The sequence below is a fragment of the Leopardus geoffroyi genome, chromosome C2, assembly GCF_018350155.1.
Source record: "Leopardus geoffroyi isolate Oge1 chromosome C2, O.geoffroyi_Oge1_pat1.0, whole genome shotgun sequence".
Taxonomy (NCBI): domain Eukaryota; kingdom Metazoa; phylum Chordata; class Mammalia; order Carnivora; family Felidae; genus Leopardus; species Leopardus geoffroyi.
This window is the reverse complement of record NC_059333.1, coordinates 97,096,626-97,106,038: the sequence shown is the minus strand read 5'-3', so window position 1 is coordinate 97,106,038 and position 9,413 is coordinate 97,096,626. Positions and strand designations below refer to the sequence as shown.

At 37.1% G+C, this 9,413-nt stretch overlaps 1 pseudogene; it reads left to right on the top strand.

Moving 5' to 3' along the window:
- Window positions 1-307: 307 nt before the first annotated feature.
- LOC123610366 lies at window positions 308-9,207 on the top strand (annotated as a pseudogene).
- Window positions 9,208-9,413: the final 206 nt, after the last annotated feature.

Sequence of the window (9,413 nt, the reverse complement as noted above, 5' to 3'; positions counted from 1 at the left end):
GCTAATAGAAAAATTGACATTCACTTTTTAAAATCTGTACATGCATTTTTTAGCCCATTTTTACCTACTTCTTTTTCTCAGATCAAGCCAGAGATCATTTGAAATTAGCATGTAAATAACTCAAAATCATTTTCTGATTTTTGGCAAAGCAGAGCTGGTCATTTGCCGATCTTTGTGCCTATGTCTGGAAGGCAGACTTTTCACTTTTGCACTCGAGTTGACAACTCCAGTTTGATCAGAGCACACTTCTTCTCAGATCCTGCGTGAGACTTCACCACAGAGCTCACCAGACAGCTGTTGCAGAGAGATGAAAGCTAGTCAGGAAGATGAAACCGCCTGGATCTTCCTGGCCCACGTGCAAATGGAAGTGGGGTTTGCATGGGATAGCGAATGTACAAGGCAGCTTCTGTCGATCTCCGTCACAGCACACGCTCTCCGTAAACTGCCAGAGACGGAGCTGAGAGAGAACCCCCAGGACTGAGAAATAAGGAAGGTCAGAAAACCTGGACGTGGTAAAAAGAAAAACAAAAAAGAAGTAAAGCGAGTTCATTGGTGTTGTGCACGTATTATCTACCTAGGCTAGTTAATGCAGAGCCGGTCAATATCAAGATGATCAAAATGGAAATGCAAAGCACCCAATGAAGTCAGGATCAAATCCGCATCCCCCCACCCACCATGCTTTCACTGCCAAGTCACGTGTTGCGTTATGGCTTTTGTCTATGAACTGCAACTTGCAGGGGGGCAGTTGGCATTGTTTTAAATTGCAATTTTATGGGAGAGCTGATTAATGGAAGTCATAGATCGGATGAAATGTCTGGCTTTGATTTGAATCAAGCACACAGAGATTCGTTTTGGGGTATCAGAACTAATAACAAGTAAAAGCAGGAAATGATACCTACGATAATTAAAAGGAAAAAAAAAAAGGAAAGAATTGCAACTTCAGGTGTGTATGTAGAGTTCTGTTTCAAATAATTCTTATTTGCAATCTTATGAGTGAACATAGCTCAGGATAAAACAAGGCCAATATCTGAGCTTTAGCTAGCAATGTGAGTTAAGAAATCTACCTAACACTTGATATTACTACTTAAAATATTATAATTCATTTTAGTGTTCAACAATATAAATTATTCTAGTCTGTTTAAAATCTTTTAAAAACCTCAAAATATACTGCTTATAACCTCAGGGTTTAAATAGGGTCAAACATATGCACTGGTAGGAAGAGAGATTAATTTAAAAATTTGAAATTTTTCATTGAGTTATATGAAATAAGTAGCTCTTTCCTGAATGTTAAAGATGACAAATGCCCCCCCCCCAACCCAGACCCACTTAATTACAGGGTCAACATCATCATCACTTAAGGAAAATATTTAACATAAATAATCTTAAAATATTAGTATAAAAGTAACTTTCAAGAATGTATTGTTTAATCTATGATATTACAGACATTTCCATAAAGCATTTAGATCACTATGATCCATTATTTAACTGGAGATATTAGGGTTATTTAGATTCGTCTATATCTAAATCCAGTAAATATATTTATAAATATTATCTTTATGTTCGTCCAGGGAGCTAGAACATGAGTTTCTTGCCATGCAAAGGGGGCTGGAGGAAAACCAATTTAAATAAATTGAAGATGAATGGTTCCACTTATATAGTTATCAATTGTCTTCTCTCCAAATGAGATCTAAAAGAACATCCTGTTTTACTTCAATGTTTAGCCTCAGTTTTGATTACTTTCCTTTTTCCATTGCTATGTTCACACTCCTAATTTGAAAAATAAATAATTTGCTTCTACATCATTGTTCAATCTTAGAGTTGTGAATGACCTACCCAGATAATAAGTGGTTTTTCCGTTATTGTCAAGCCTCTCCAATGACCCTTATCCTAAACCTATGTCAAGATAAGTAGGGCATTTGTGAAATAAACAATGTGGAAAAAGCCAGGAACAATAACTTGCCTTATTTTTATATTTATGCTGTGAAAGAGGGATTTACTGTCCGAAAAGGTTTGGCCAAGGTTTGGATTTACTTTTGAAAATACAGAATCATGTTTTAGAGTAGATTCTGCAAGGAGAATGGTGTTTCTTACTACTGAATCATACCGTCTGCGAGAACTAGAAAGGATTCTTTATATTTGCTGTTTGTGTGTTTTAAGTCTTCTAAATTTTCTTTCTCAAACCAGTGGAAACATACAAATGTTGCATTGTAAATCCACACAATGGTGTGAGCTAACCTGAAATAATATGACTGTTGTTGACTCTAACTTAAAAAAAAAAAAAAAAAAATTCCCCCAGCAGCTGCTTCTGACTTCAGTTTTGAAACATTATTTCCATGCACATCCATGAATTATTTAGAACTCCTTAGTTTTTTACTCTCCTCTTCTCTTGCTGGTTGTAAGGCTGATTTTGAACCATTGTCCTGAGAAAGATAAAGCACATACAAGATCGAATTTCACGTAAGCCTCCTATTTATATAAATAGAATTCTCTATTGCTTTTACTTTTCAGATTGACTTAGTCCTTCAGTAAAGTGAACACATAGTTCATTAGAGTGTTAATATAAACCAATGTGAAATGAGAGTTTAGGTAGGTACAGTATCTAGAAATATAATGGAAAACAGTAAAGAATAATTTTGCATTGTTAGAACTGTATATAGAAGCAAACAGTATTTAACCTCTATCTAATTAAGAATCATCAAGGATGATCCAGCTCTCTAATAAGTTTTCCCACTTATATTTTTCAGGTTAATAAAAGTTATAGTCTAGTATCTTTTTTAAAATATACAAACACCAAGTTTAGAAAAGCATTCCTTATTGATATGTGACAGTCTTAATTTCTTCAGCAAAGAGAAAGGCATTAAAACATCAAAGAAAAAATGAGAAACTGAATAATGAATCAACTGTCAAATATTTCAAATAAGGGTGATCACAGAGAGTATATATATGCTGTGGACCAGCAATGGCGACAGGGAAGGCAACACTATTTGCATAGAATGGCCCTAAGAAACATGTCACGGAATCTGTCTTTCCAAATCAAACCTAGCTGTCTTTGCTTTTTCCTTTTACTCTTGCCTTTTCTTATCCTTTCCTCTCTTTTCTTGGTCTTTTCTTTCCATAAATTTCTTCATGTCTCGTTGAAGTTTGGGTCTTCTCACTGTTCAACTGAAATGGAGCATCGAGGACGAAGCAAGCTTTCCATTTCCATTCAGATGATTTGCATTCTGTAGACACAACACAATTTTTCAAAATAAGATCTGGCAACATTCAACTGTGGGGTTCAACTGCAGATGCCAAAAATGTGAGGTGCTGTGATGGAGTTTTATAGTGTCTAGTGGAAAAACTTGTAAGTGGAATTCTTTCTCCATCAACTTTCTTACATTAAAAGGATCAATTTTTTAAAATAAACTCAGGTTTATGGAAGAATCATCAAACACAAAGGCTTGGTTCCTTAGGGCAAAGCGTCTCAGTAAGACACATTTTTACAATTTGCTTCTATTCCAAACGTTTGATCATTTTACTATGTTTGAGGGAGTTAAAACTTCTCTTCTGATGCTTCTTGCATTCTCCAATAAATGTTGTTTATAAAAACTGTAAACAAATCTGACTGAATATGTAAAATTACCTTCTAGGAATATGGCCTAAAATAAGCATTTTCAAAGGTATTTAAATAAAATGTAAGGTGGTAGTATTACACATTCTTAGTATAAAACAGGTTTTAGAAATCTGTCCTTACAGTCCAGCTATAAGAAAATATTTCAGATATATTTTAATAATACACCAGATTTCTCAATGACAGAAATTGATAATATGTAATGACCTAAAATATATTAAAACATTATTAAAAATAAAATATGTAGATTTTATTTTAAAATTGCTATTAAATTTTAATTTGCATTAGATGTTTTAAATAAAGAAATTTTAAGGAACTCCATGATACTTTGAAAGTGAGTATTGACATAAATATGAATTATTTGAAAGGACGTGGACCTCCCCAATGGTTTTAAAAATCATTTTGAGAATGTGCCTAACTTAATAGTTTACTATTATCAATAGCGTTAAAATAACTTAAATTGAAACTTAAACTAAAAAATTAATTTTATCAGATATTTTAGTGTTAAGTTGTTAAGTCAAAAATACTAATATGTAAACAAAATTGTTAGTTCTCTCCATTACAGAATGAAATAATGTGATATTTTTAGGGAAATGATATTAGTGTTTTTCTTAATAACATAGACTGTTATGTACTCTCGCCTCATTTCATGGTGTGAGCACAAACAGGAAGCATAAAATATATTTTCCTAAACCAGTTTGAAATCTTTTTCAAGAGCTGGAGCGTATTTTGCATGTATGTCTCTCAGCTGTTTATTTGTTTTGTTTTTTGTTTCTTGGACAGGATATACTAGTAACTTCCTACAATTTTAACTCACTTGAAAAATATACTTATTCCAAAAGCCTTAAGGGCAAAAGATAAAACCAAGAATTATTGACACATTTAAGCAGGGAATTTGAAAATTATAAATGCTTTCTGCAAGGAAGGTTTGCTTTCTCCCCAAATGCTTTCAGAAATAATGTAGAGCTCATGATAAACAAAATATGTCTCTCCATGGAAGATCACATGTAAATGCGTAGTTAACCCAACATGCAATATTCTCCACCTTTTCTAAATTACTTGGAAATTCTTTCCAATGTCAAGTAATAGCTCATTTATTTATAATTTTATAAGTTAGAAAATGATAATGCAATTTTAGCCAAGAAACTACCTAAAGTAAAATTGTATGACTGTGACTAACACTTGTCCTTTTGTTTTTAAAGGAAAAAAATACAGTTACGTACACTGTTGGGATGTATTTATAGAGCATTTTTATTGTTAAGTTATGCTGTTAGAGCTTTAGGAACATTTGAGAACAATAATCAGTAGTGTGTAATGGTATTGTTAGTGGAGTCCTTTCTATTGAATTTTCAAGATGTTGTAAAATGAGATTATGTGAGTAGCACCTCTGGACACTTTTTCCCATCATTGTGTTGGTATCAATCGCTGACTTCCACCATTTCTCCGGGTATTAAATAGAAGCACTGTTTCCCACTGCCTTGATTGGAGGGTTTATAATACATGACAGAACTGATAACCTTACTGAGATTAAGCCTTGTAACGTTATGAAAGCTGAATGAAACCTGCAGCTCTGGAGAGAGTGTTTCTAAGACAGACCTGAGAAGGTATACTTTAATTTCTTATTTTGACAAAGCACTGCTCCCCCGAAGTAAACCTGACCCAGAAAGACAGTGAGAAACCTTGTGTTTCCTTGAGCTTCAGCCACAGTCCAGCAGCCTAGAAGGGACAACCTTTGCCAGATGCCGACGCTAATGCCTCTCTGTAGAAAGCGTGGCACATGATGGCTTACTGCATGCAGACAGATTGCCAGCACAGACCGGATCAGTTTGCAATTGGCAGGGCTCAGCATGGCTGGAAATTGAACTATGTATGAAAAAGGGGTGTCTATTTCTGGCTCTGCCCCTGGAGTCATCTATAACTATGGAAAAAAGCTTCTCACGTTTGCTTCTTAGTTTCCCACACACACAAAAAGAAAATGAAATTTAACAATCAATCAGTGACTCTCTTTTATAAGGAGCTGTGGGGATCAGATATTAAGGTATCCTAATCTGATATACTGAGGGTGGCATATCAGTTTGTTGCTGCAGAGACCAGTAGATCCACATCCAGTCACTGGAATTTTAAAGACTTTTAAAAAATCTTTAATTAACAGCAGCGACTCATGACCAGAAATACAAAAATTGCATTCCCTCTACTCTCCACTCCACTGGACTAATCTTACGAAGGCAGCTAGCTCTCTCAAAGTAACCCCTGAGAGTTCCTTGTCAGTAGTGAATCGCTAACCTTAACTGAATTGGGTTTATATATATATATCTTTCCATCTCTCCCTTGCTGTCCTTCCGCATATTATCCCTCTTCCGAATTCACCCAGTCCGCCTCGTGTTTGCACTGACTGAGCAGCGTAGTCCCCTCTCCAACTTCCCTGAATGGCTGCATGGATTCTGGCTCAGGAATCCTCTCCTCTCTCACAAAATGTGTAACATTTCATTTTGACAGGGAGGTATCAGCTGACCCATTGGAAAGACAAAAGCTAAGATTTGAGTAGCTGGTGACAGCTAAATGTCATTACCCGCCATCCAACATAAAGGGCACTTTTATTTTACCAACCAGCGATGTTTTAATTCAAAGGAATTACTTTCTCATCGTATTTTTTTCTAGAAACTCGTTTTTGCTAAAACAAAACAAAACAAAACAAAACTCAAATCCAGAAATTTTCCAAAAAGAGATTTAGTTAACTGCAAAGTTACAATGGACAGTGATAGCCTTATGTTACTCTGAGCTTGTCAAATCATACATGAAGTGTTTCATTTAATTCTGGGGCCCTTCTTCTAAAAGGATTGGCAAATCCTAAAGTACCCAGGTGAGTATGACAGAATAAGGGAGAGGTCTGAAAATCAAATCGTGTTAAGAACGATTAGACCTTTTGTGACAAGAACACTTGGAGAGGACGCACCCTCTCTTGCATGGACAGTGAAGGAATTAGACTCACTCAGCATGGTTCCCAGGGACCACAGAAGTTGAAGGAAGAAAGATATCGTTCAATGTAGAGGGGGGAAAAAAAACTATCTGCAGGATTTTTTTTTTTTAACATTTATTTATTTTTGAGAGACAGAAAGAGACAGAGCATGAGCAGGCGAGGGGCAGAGAGAGACACACAGAATCCGAAGCAGGCTCCAGGCTCTGAGCTGTCAGCACAAGCCCGACACGGGGCTCGAACCGTGAGATCATGACCTGAGCTGAAGTCGGACACTTAAGGGACTGAGTCACCCAGGCACCCCTATCCAGAGGATCTATTAAAAATGAGAACATTCTTCTTTAGGAGAGTATCAAAGACAGGCATCAAGTGATGGCAATGAACAAAATCCCACTCCAGCCTATTTTTGAAAAGTAGATTCTTGAAACGAAAGAGAAGGAGACACTGATAGAAGTCAACTTCAGGCAATGCAATTACTCTTCCTAGAAACCAAAATAGTGTCAGGTATCTCCTCTCTCGGCTTCTTTCTTTCCGGAACCACAGAGTCTCTTCCCTCTCTTTCTCTCTTTAAATTTGTTACACGCTTCTCTCTGCAGAATGGATGGATCCTTGAAATTTCTGGTTTCTGTGACTCCATAATTTCAACTTGCATGCAGTCCTGGCTGGCCACAACAACTCTATGAGCATCTCAACGTTCTCTTAGCATTCCAGGATTCAACAACATCTCAGTCATTTCTGGGTCTTACAGTTCAAATTCTTCCAACAAGATTTTGTTGGAGCCTCTTGAGCCAGATTTTCATACCTAACCCAATTTGTTGTGCTAAGTGGGTTGGTTCTACCGGTTACCAGTATAGTCAAGGCTTTCGGTCAAGTGCTGGGACAAGCAGCAAAATCTTTTAGAAGGGATGAATAATCATCAGTATCTCTAGAGCATGATAGTGAACTCCGTCCTGCCAGAAGTGGAACAGAGACTGAATAATCATCCCCCAGCACCTTTGTGGGAATACATACATTGGGAAGATTACCTATAAAATCCTTCCAACTTTTAGGATTTCATCTTATAAATTTCAAATAAGTAGCAGATATTGGGGGAGAGGGATTTTTGTGCATTCTGGGATCACAGGGAGTAGATGACTGACCACACCCCGCTGTATCCAGCCTCATGTTCTCATGTTACTATGTATGCCCACCAGTTAGCCATTCAGTCATTCTTGACTACACGCTTCTTTCAACTTCCAAATCTAATCTATCAACGGGTCCTGGCAATTCTATCTCCCAAATAACCCATTGTTCCAGAGACTATTAAGGCCCCCTAGTCCAAGTCACCATTGCTTCTTAACCTGAAATATTTCAAATGTCTCCTAAGTTGTCTTCCAAGGTCATTATTAACCCCATTTTCCACACTGCAACTGGAAAATCTTTTCCATCCAATGCTGATCATGTCCTCCCCTATTTAATACAAGACTTTCAGGTTCTAAATTCAAAAGCAAATAGACTTCAAGAATCTACATAGTCTGGGTCTTTTTAACCTCTTTGGCCTCATCATACACTACTTTGCTACTAGCATTCAGTGCTCCAGTCATACAGTTCACTTTTAAAAAATGGAAATATACCAAGTTTTCTATCCCCTCAAGACTTTTGAATTTGCTGCTTCCTATACCAGGAACACTGTCTGCCACCTTAGGCTAGATAACTTCAATTCAGCCTTCACATTTCAAATTAAATGTTATGTCTTCAAAGTGGTCACCCTGAATGTTGAATGTATGCCCCCATGGCACACAGTTATGGTGCTTCTGCAACATTCAACTCTGTTAAATTCTGTATAAGATCAATGAAGACACCTGCTAATACCTTCAAGACAAGAACAATGCTTGACATTAAATACAACTGAATAAATACTTGTGGAGACATGAATTCATGGTAAGTCTAGACCTTAACACCAGGCATTCTGAAGATAGGAAATTCTAATTGTCTTACATTTTCAGAGATGAAAACCTCACACTTCTTAAAATCTATGACCATGATTAGAGAAAGTAAGACACTTTGTGAAAAGTTCTAAAATCAGGAGCATATTTTTTAAGGTGGTAGATTATTTCTTCACTGAAAAGCAAAGCAATAAAAGTTTTATGTGGGTTATGTTCATGAGGTTTATATTCCAGTAATACAGCGTGGTTAATCACATGCATAAAAATGAAAACACTGAAGTGTTGACCCACGCTTGGCCAAATTTTGTAAAATTTTAAAACTTCTGAAGTTGGAGCAGTGTGAAGAAGAGGCAAGAAGGAACCCCTGGACTCACTGAAGCCAGTGCCGCAGCACTCTACCCCCACCCCGCCACCACCACTGCCACCCTGCCCAAGAGGAAGGCTGAAGGGGATGCAAAGGAGATAAAGCCAAGGTGAAGGACAAGGCACAGAGAAGATCCGCAAGGTTATCTGCTAAACCTGTTCCCCCCAAGCCAGAGCCCAAACCTAAAAAGGCCTCTGCAAAGAAGGAAGAGAAGATGCCTAAAGGGAAAAAGGGGAAAGTGGACCCTGGCAAGGATGGGAATGGCCCTGCTGAAAACAGCGATGCCAAAAGAGACCAGGCACAGAAAGCTGGGGGTGTTGGAGATGCCATGTGAAGTGTGTGCATTTTTTGATAACTGTACTTCTGGTGACTACACAGTTTGAAATACCATTTTTTATCAAGTTTTATACAAATGCAGAATTGTGTTTTACTTTTTTTTTAAGCTATGTTGTTAGCACACAGAACACTTTGTTGTTTTGGGGGAAGGGCATATGGCGCTAATAGAATATCCCCAAAACTAGATTGATGCAGGTGGGGGGA